General features: G+C 48.9%; 1 long non-coding RNA gene across 1 annotated transcript in view; it reads right to left on the reverse strand.

The window, feature by feature from the left end:
* LOC149127684 (uncharacterized) overlaps positions 1 to 7,690 on the reverse strand; it is a 48,527-nt gene extending 40,837 nt beyond the window's left edge. Inside the window, exon 1 of the long non-coding RNA XR_016229771.1 lies at positions 7,441 to 7,690. This is a non-coding gene — a long non-coding RNA (uncharacterized LOC149127684). The remainder of the gene's footprint in view (positions 1 to 7,440) is intronic.
* Between the last annotated feature and the right edge of the window lie 2,441 nt (positions 7,691 to 10,131).

The raw sequence follows: 10,131 nt of genomic DNA on the forward strand, positions 1-10,131 counted from the left end.
GCTCTCTCTATAATTCTGACTTTCAAATCAATAAATAAGTCATTAAAAAGTTGTGAATCCATGTGTAAATTTTTTCACAGCATGCATTTTCTATGAATTTTTTACAGTCAAATTCATCCTTTGAATAAAAGAGTTAGGAGATAGGTGAGCCTGGAACATCCCTTGCTGAGTGTCCCTTTGCTACATTGCATATCTGGGGACGCCAGAACAATGGCAGCAATTCAGCATCAAAGACCCCTTTGAAGGACACATTTTTCTCTAACTCAAGTCTATTGCCAACCTGTAGGAGGCTGGGCACTCCAGTTGCTGATCCTCTAACAATATATATATTTCATGCTACCCAAAGGATATCATAGATCTCCTAAAACCTAATAAATTATACTTACACTGTATGCATCTCCCTAGAATTTTTCAAGTATTTCTTGCAGTAAGTATCGTGATTTTTTTATTGTTCAGTCATTTGCCCAATATCCTTTTGGCTCAGTAATCAAATGAAATTTGAACTCTGCATGTAAAAACAGGAATATGTAGCAGGGATTCTGTGGGTCGATGCCACTAGTTAATATGATAACTATTGGCTCAGTGCCTGGATAGAGCTGAGACAGATTCTGTGCAAAATGTGCAGGTCTGGACAACTTCACAACAGGTGCATCAGAGGCTGTCAAACAGGTGTTTTGGCAGCTGTACCTCCAGGGTCTGTAAACCCAATGACCTGTTCTGCCGAAAGCATGTAGAGTGGTGTGTGTGATGAAGTGTGGCATGTGGGCCCCGAGCCCCCATTGGAACAGGGCTCCTGCTACACTCTGTTAGGGACGAAGGTACGGGCACTTAATGGAGACTTGGGGTCTTAGAAAGGAGTGCCAGACCCCCACTGCACCCAGGTGTCCCCATCTGCCTGGGACCCCTCAGACCTAAGGACAGACTTGGACATCAAGCAGATTTCCCCTTCCCAAGGCCTTAGAACACTCCTCCCTGAGGATGCCTGGGCTTGGTTGACTGAAAACTCAGCTCAATAATACTGATGCTTCCACTAGGTGGCAGCAGTCATCTAGCCCATGAGAAGTCTGTGTGAAGAGACTGAGTAAAAGCTTGCAGTCCATGAGCCAGACAGCCAGCCAGTGCTCCTGCCTCAGGTCACTCTCCTGAGGGACAGGCTGCCCTTTCACCTTCTCCTGTGAATGACTAGGTGTCGCTGGGTTCTATGATCCCCAGCCTGCTCCAGTCAGAGAAGCCACTTTGTCAGGAGCAGTGGAAAGGACCCAAGCTGCCGAGACCTGTTCCCTGAGATTCATGGTGTGATATCTGGAAGATTAAAAAAGACCTCTGGATTACTAAAGAAAAGATTGACTGAAAAATAAGCTGACCTACGGTGTTGTTAGCACTGTGGCTTGGGTCTCAGTCAGAGCTCATGAGCATTAATGCAGCTGGACTCTGAGAGAGGACTCCCATTGTTGAAACTGGAACAGAAAAGGTTGCACTTCAGAAAGACCTGCTCTCTGTATCCCTCTCAGCCCAGAATCCCTCAACCATTGCTCTGTTCTGTTGTGTTCTGTTGTGTTTCTTGATCCTATTGGTAACATATGAAGGGACATACTGGGTGATCCAAGGAGACATAGACTCAAATGGGTTTCTTCTACCAGTACCTGGTTTTGGTTATTGGATATGAAAGGTTTCAGAGCATGAGATCATGATGATTTGATAGAATCTTCAAGTCTTGTGGACTCCCACAGCGGTTCCACTAGGAAGTAAGAGGGGACAGCATTGAACTTGGCAAGTTCTCCCATTACATCTGTCCATGAATACTGACCTCTCTATAAGGGAGGTTTGGCTGTGGGTGGGTAGTTGAGTGGCAAAGGGAGGTTCAGTGATAGGGCATTTGAACAAACAGGCTAGGTTACCATGCAAGGAAAGTCAGATTCCCAAAACCTACAGAGTTGTGTTTAGATATATAGTCCAATTTCAGGTTACTTTTTGTACAGAATGAAGTAATGGTTGGTTGTCTTGTTTTCTTTTGGATATTCAGTTATGCTGCCATCATTTGAGGAAAAGATTTTTTAAACTTTCTTTGAAATAGTAGTAAAAGGCACGTAATTTTTATCATCATAGCCTTTTTAGATAGATTAGTCCTATCAACTTTTTGCATATTATTGTATAAATATCACTCCCATCATCCTGCATAATTTCTAATCTCATACAATGATAACATATAACTGTATAAATGCTAATGTTAAATTTCACTTCACCCAAATCCCTGGCAACCAGCACTCAACTTCCTGTCTCTAACAGTTTCCTCTAGGTCTCACATAGGTGGCATGGTACAATATTACTCTCTGTGATGGCTTCTTTCACTGTGTGTAACATCCTCATAGTTGTCATCTGTGCCATGGATGTCAGAATCTCCTTTTCAGAAGACCTGAATAATACTCTAGAATTTCTGTACCATGTGTTACCTGTCCTTTCACCACCAGTGCACACCAGGGTGCTTCTCTGAGTTACAGCTCCTGAGAACACACTGCTGGGCGTGTGAAGTGCTAATACCTAGTAGGGACTGTGCCCTCTGTCTTGTGGGGTGTACATCACTAGCAGAATCCCAACACAAATTTGTAGTTCATGGTGAATTAATCAAAGTGTCCACAGTCTCAACAACACAGTGTTTCTGCAGAGGTTCCATTAAATGGTTTTGCGGTTGTCTCTCAATGAGAGTTTGAATTCTATTTCCTTAGAGGGAGGGAGAGAGGGAGTGAATGCCTGGTCCCTGGGAAGAACTCAGCACAGTACCTGGTACACAGCAAGTGAGAGACAGATGTTGGTTTCAGTGGAGTTGGTGTGATACCCAAATGTCCCTGTGAGGTTGTCACCCTGCTCACTGATCCCTATAAACCTCAGGGTGGGCTGGTGTGTGCACAGTGTTGTCCTGTCCCCCACCTGCCCATCCTCCTGGCTCCTATCAGAGGCACCAAAATCAACAGTGTTGCTACCCTGCTTCCTCACGTTTCCTTCTTGGTGGTGTGGTGACAAGGGTCTGACAACAGTTCTTCTGCTCCTCCCAACTCTTCAGTTAAAACACGTCAGATCTATTATACTAGTGTGTGAATGACTACAGTCTCCCCTGCACCCCTCCCTCTTGACCTCGCCCAGCTTCTGCCACTCTCACATCCCTTGGCTGCCCTGTGCCAGCTTGGTTCCCGTTACCCCATTCCATTCCTGAGATGCTCAGGAGGGCGGCTCCAGTCTGTTTCTGTTCATCTCAGCCCTAATTTCCCAGCACTTTCTGCCTGCACTGCCCATGTGTTTGCTGAGGTATTTTTTTTAATTATTGATTGGGAGAGAGAGATTGAGCCTGTTTCAGCAGGTTAACTCCAAATACCTGCCGTGCCTCAAATGGGGTTCAAACATGGAGCTGAAACTCAACCAAGTTCTCCCACGTGGGTTGGGGGAACCCAGTTACTTTAGTCACCACCACTGCACACCAGGGCTTGTGTAGGCAGGAACTGAGAAGGAGCACTGCCAGTGTTGGACCCAGGCACTGTGACTGAGCCCTGGGCATCTTGGCCTCTAGGACAAATGCCTGCAGCTCCCTCCTCCTTCCATTACAGCCTCCTCTCAGGCTGCTGTGTGTACCCAGGCCTCTTCCCACTTCCCAGGAAGGAGCTCTGCAAGTCGGGGGACCTGCTCATGGTAGGGGGTGGCTGCTCTAACTTGAGTGAGGACAGCGGGTTCCTCTAGCTTGTGGTCTCGACTGCCAGATCTCCTGGGTCAGTCTTATTTCTCCCATACAAACGATGCAACCTTGACCATATCCAAACCCCACAGTACACTGGGTTCCCCTCCTGAAATCACCACACTGCATACCATTCAAACACCACAGTCCAGTGGACGACTCTATGAAGACAGGGGCACAAGACCAGGTCACATCAGGGGACCACTGAGGATGGGTGGGGAGGTCCCACCCTGGCTGTTCCACCCACTGATATTCTGGTTTAGGTTGATGAGATCATGTGGGACCAGACACAGACACACAAACACTGGTTGAATGTATTTTGAAACAGCACCTGAGTTTATTATGCTTGTGAATTCAGCAGGAAGTGCAGGTGTCTCCCTGAAATCACCAGGCTGACTCCTTCAGCTCAGAGACAGCACTGGGGGCCCAGGGGCAGGCGCCCAGGTCACAGCCTCTGCCAACCACACCTCAGGAAGTGAGCATTAGCAAAGGGCAGGACACAGACTCTGTCCCAACACCGCCCTGCACTCTCCTAGCACAGACGTCCCTGCCTGATGGGAACCTGGGAGCTGCACACACACAGAGGAGCCTAAGACACCACCTGCCTGAAGCACCTGCTCTTCTCACCCAGGAGGAAGACTGGGGCCGAGGGCGACGCTGCAGAACAAGCTGCGGGAAGCCCCGTCACTCCCGGGTCATCTACTGGAACTTCTGCTGGAACCTGTGCTCGTCCTCCTGCTGGGCTGGCTGTGTCTGGTGCTGCTGTTCCTGCTGGCCCTCGTGCTGACTTGTCTTCTGGGATGCAGTCTTGGATTGGTGGGCGTGGCTCATCTTGTTTTGACTTGTGGTGGGGGTGGGCCTTTTGCTCTGCATTGCCTCCTTGGAGAACTCTTAATGTGTGTCTTTGGATGGCTCTGTCTGGGATGGCTGCTTCCCCTTGACTGACACCGTGGGGGTGGGCTTAAGTCCCTGCACAGACGTCTTGGAAGCCAGAGTGGAGCTCACCAGTGTGAGACTGGATTCTGGATACTTGGTACCACACACCCTGGTATTCAAGATGGCCTTGGAGTCCTCACAGATGCGGTTCAAATGGCGCAGGCGCCAGCCAATTTGTCTCCAGTAGACCTTGTCGTTGTTCAAGCAGTGCAGGCACGCCGTGGGGTTGCCCGCAAAGACACAGGAGAACTCGTGGTGCAGTCGAACACAATGGACCTGCAGATGGACTCCTTCCTCCTGCCTGGTCACGGTCACATTGCATTTGGCCTGGTCTCTGCTGACAAAGCTGCCAGTGACAATGACCTGGGTTGGCGGGCTTGTGGACACTATCACGGGCTTCTCCAGAGGAACCCACCCATCCTGCTCCGCCTCCAAATTCACTTCATCCTGTTCTCCACTTTGGGCCTCTGTCAGGAGTCCCTGAGCAGCCAGCAAGAGGACGGAGAGCAGGGTGAGAGTGCGGGTCCACATGGCTCAGCTGGGCGGGGACCTATGGACAAAAGGCAGGGTCAGTTGTGCAGGGGTCAGGTTGCAGGTTAAGTGTGCAGGGTCAGGGTGAAGGGTCAGCTGTGCAGGGGTCAGGGTGCAGGTTAAGTGTGCAGGGTCAGGGTGAAGGGTCAGTGTGCAGGGTCAGTGGTGCAGTGGTCAGGGTGCAGGTTAAGTTTGCAGGGTCAGTGTGCAGGTTCAGGGTGAAGGGTCAATGGTACAATGTCGAGGTATAGGGTCAGGTTCCAGGGTCAATAGTACTGGGTCAGTAGTGCAGGGTCAGGGTGTAGGTTGTGTGGTGCAGGGTCAAAGATGCAGGTTTCCATTAAGCAGGGAAATAACAAGTGGAAGTGAAGAGATACAGGGTGGCCTCCCTCCTCCCTGCCTTAGTCTTGCCTGATTTAGGAGGAGACCAAACATCCTCTGGCTCTGGGATGCCAGGGAAAGCAGCCCAACCTCTCCCACGTGCACCTGACCAGAGACTGCAGTGACCAAGGCTGCCAGTCCTCACCTGCCCTCTGCACTCACTGAGCCTTGTTAGCTCTCAGTCCCTTGTCCCCTCACTCACCCAATCCTGCTCCTCCCACCCACTCATTCCTGCAGCACTCACTCAGCAAGCACCTACTGAGCACCTACTGCATGCCATGCACTAGTGAGGATTTCCACACACTGAGGTGAATGAGAGAGCCTTGGGTCTTTAAGAATATGAGACTGATCCCTGGGAACTGTAAATAGCACTGACCAGGGATTCTATCCCATCTGTGTCCTAATCTCTTCTAGGAAATGTCATTTCCTCCTCTGTGCCCCAGTTCCTGCACCTGGCACTCAAGGTGTGCATGAATTCATCACCAACTCCTCCTGCTGCCCTGTGCATGGTCTGTATCTGATTGTTTCACAGACACCCAGGACCCAAGATGGAAAGAGGGCAGGGACAGTCCTGAAGGTGCCAGGAGGTGTCCCAGACATTGAACTCCTTGGAGCCTGACTCAGGGGCTGGGTGGGGTGGGGGTCACGTTAGAGCTGTTTGGGAGGAGTGAGAGCTCAGGAAAGGCATGAAGGGGGGAGATCTTCTAACCACAGTGGGGAAGAGAAACAGGAAGGGGAGCGGCGATTTTCAGACAGTGTTTAGAGTGCAGGTGACTAGAAATGGACCTGATTGAGTTCTGGACCTGAGTGCTGAGCATACAAATGTTGTTACTGACCCTTGACAAAAATTACTGAATGAATATCAAGGCTGTCAGTGCCAACAGAAACGATGTGCAAATGCATTTCCCTTCCCTCTTCACATCGTAACTAACCAGAACCAACTACCAGGCTGGTGCCTCCTCCCTTACTAGTCCTGGACTTTAACTGTTCTCCTAAGAACTTCAGGACCCATTGTCCCCCCGTCCTCCCACAACTGCCCTTTCTCCCTTAAAAATCATCCTGCAGGCTTGCACAGGGGGTACATTTCATTCTGGACCAAGGCACCTGCTTCCCCCGGCCCACTGTGTAAACACCTTATCTCACTGCTCAGTCTCCTCTCTGCCCTAGTCACTGTACAGTGTGGAGCAGGGGGCCTGACTCCATACGGGCACAGCAGTTAATGCACCAAGTTCACCAGGTGAACTATCAAGCCACACTGGGCAGAAGAAAAGTCCAATTCTATGGAACACTGACTACACGCTGAGCACTGGTCCAGCGTTCCAGTCTCACCTTGTGTAAACCACACAAGAACCCTACAACCAGACTGATTACAGGAACAGCCCCAAAGAAGAGCCCGATCGTGACGCCCCGCCAGGTAAGTAAGTGTGCTGGTCCTGTTGTGTGGAGGAACAGAGCCCTGCTGGGAAAGACCCCAGTGCCTTGTCTCTTTCTGCCACCTCTTCTAGATCACCCCTGTTCTGCACCACCAGAAAATACTGGCAAAAAGATAACAACATCGAAGCAGGTTGGAATTAGCACTGAGGATAAGATGATTCACAATGGCTGTGAACTTACCCAGAAAGAAAGTAGTTTGTTTGAAAATGGGGCAGGCCATGAAAATGGCCCTGTCCACAATCCCACCTAGGTGTTGCAGCAACTCCAGGGATTGGGAGTGGACCAGAGCCACGGAGGGTGGGACAGAAAAACTAATACACCAGCTGATGGCTCACTCATGTCCCACGGCCTCCTCCTACCACACTGGGGCCCCTCAGAGCCTGGGAAGTGGTGCAGGAAATGAAGCTCTGGAGAGAGAGAGAGAGCGAGGCTCTTACCAGTCCTGCGTCTGCAGATCCAGCGCAATCCCCGAAGCCAGGCGAGTTGCAGGTTGCAGCTGTCTCAGGGGTGGTGCAGGGCAGGGTCTGCTATTTGTACAGGAGCCCAAGCCCACAGGGGTTACAGCTCACATACCTGAGGAGCTGAGCTCACACTGCCCCCAGGCCATGTCCCTTCTCCTTCCCAGGCAGCCAGGTCCTTTAGGTAAAGTGCTGTGTGGAACATTATCCACTGTTACCTGAAATGAACGTCACATGTATTCAACACACATGTTGCTAATTGAATGGCTTTAAAATCCCTACTAGCACTCCTCCTTCTACTCCTAAGCCCTGCACATTCTCCCACAACTGCCCTTTCTCAGCTCTGGGGTCCTTTGGGAGCACTGATTAGAAATTTTTGAGAAAACAATGCTGACAGTGAAAATGACAAAGGCACAGGAATTCCACTGAGGAACAGGAAGAGGGCACAGGGTGGACCCAGCAGGTTGAGGACCTGGCAGAGCCCAGCACTGACATTGACAGTTCATGCTGGTCTCTGGGTGTGACACTGGGAGGAACGGAGGATCTGACTCCAGCCAACAGGGCTCAGCTTTGCTGGGAAGCAGGCCCCCCTCTTTACCTTCACAGGGACTAAAACGTCTTTCAGGTTCTCTCTGAAGCAATCATCTGACCGATGTGTGGCACATTTCTCAAAAGAAGGCATGGACATGACCTCCAAGTATATAAGGAATAGCTCACCATCACCATCATAAGGGAAATGTGAGTCAAAGCCCCAGTCAGTTCTCATCCCACCCCAGTCAGAATAATGATTATCACAAAGACACAGAGTCACAGCTGTGGCAGGGTCGCAGTGGAAGGAGGACTTCACACACTGCTGGTGGAAATGTAAACTAGCATGGCCACTATGGAGAGCAGTGTGAGGGCTGTTCAGACCCTGAAGACAGATCTACCCCAGATCCAGCAACCCCACCCCTGGGTGTGTGTGCACAGGACAGAACGTGAGCTGGGGAAGAGTTGTGAGTGCAGCACTTGCTGGTCAGCATAGACCAGGTGTCCTGCAGTGGATGAACGGGGAGAGGAAATCTGATGTGTTCACAGGGACATAGACAAGACATACAGGGAAGCATGACCAGGACAAACATAAATAATGAGAAACTGTCATTGGTGGAATGTGGGTGGAATTAAAGGACAGTATATTAAGAGAAACAAGACAGACACAGAAAGATTAATACCACACTTTCTCCCCTAACAGTGGAAGCTGAAAAAGTTGATCTGAAAGAGAAGTGGAGAGTAACAGTGGTCCCCAGGGACTGAGAAGACAGAGAGAGGAAGGGGTGGGAAAGAGGTGAGGAGTGAGCACAAAATGGCAGCACACTTGAGGGCTCAGCTCTAATGCCCTGCAGCACAGTGGGGGGACTGCTGTGGACAATAATTTATTGTCTATTTCTAAATATTGGAAGAGAGGATTTGAATGCTCCCCCAAAAAGAAAATATTTTTGAAGTGTTGCTTTTGCTAATACCCTGGTTTTACAACTGCATATTATATCTATGTCAAACTACTCAGCTTACCCAATATAAGTACAATTCTCAAGTGTCAGTTAAAATTCTCAAATATATTAACTCAATCATCTGAAGAATTCAATGACTAATTAATCTTAGACTCAGAACTTAAACCATCCAAAACTTGAACAAGTTTTCCTATATAACTGTTACGATCCTGCTGATTAGTTTTACTTCCTTCCCAGACTGATGAAGGACACCTGCTGTAGTTTCCAGAGGAATTGGTGACTCCATGGTGACATCGTGCACTGACCTCATCCCGAGAGACAAGCCCTGGGGTGAGCAGAGTTGGCTCCTTGCCCTTGGTCGGGAGATCTCCTTCCAGCTGACTGATAAGCACACCACCTGCACAGCACAGGGCATCTGCAAGTCTTTCCCAGCCTGGTCACAGCAGATCTTTATGGCCTCTGTGCTGATGTGGCCATTGCTATCACCTGCAATACAAGAGTGCTTCAAAATCATGGGAAAAGAATGCAATTAAGAGATAAATTTGTTTTGGTTCATGAAAGTTTGAGGGTCTGGGATTGTGTTGTCCTGGGAAAGACTTCCCCCTGGGACATCAGCATCCCACATGGGGGCCAGTTTGATTCCAATGCTGCTCCCTGCTAATGGCCTGGGGAAGCATCAGAAAAGGCCCAAGTATGAGGGTCCCTCCACCCATTTGGAGACCCTGAGAAGGCTCCTGGCTCCTGGCTTCAGAGTGGGCCAAACATGGCCATTATAGACAGTTAGTAAGTGAACTGGCAGAAGGAAGATCTCTCTCTGTCTCTCCTGCTTTCTCTATAATTTTGATTTTCAAAGCAATAAATAAGTCTTTAAAAATTTTTATAATCCATGTGTATATTTTTCATAGCATGCATTTTCTATAAATTTTTTAACAATCAGTCCAATTCATACTTCGAATAAAAGAGCTAGGAGAACTGAACACCAAAAAGGAAACCTCATGAAGTGAAATGGACACTATGAGAAATGGTGACTTGATCAGCATAGCCCTGACTGTTAATGAACAACTTAATACATTATCCCTCTTAGTAGTTTTTTTGTCTGTTCTACTTAATATGACTGGTTTAATTCTGTAATTATCACACAGTTATTCTTAAGTGTTGAAAATTAACTGAAATGTGATCCCTG

Source organism: Oryctolagus cuniculus, chromosome 2 (genome assembly GCF_051225735.1).
Source record: "Oryctolagus cuniculus isolate XC-2025 breed Fujian yellow rabbit chromosome 2, ASM5122573v1, whole genome shotgun sequence".
Classification (NCBI taxonomy): domain Eukaryota; kingdom Metazoa; phylum Chordata; class Mammalia; order Lagomorpha; family Leporidae; genus Oryctolagus; species Oryctolagus cuniculus.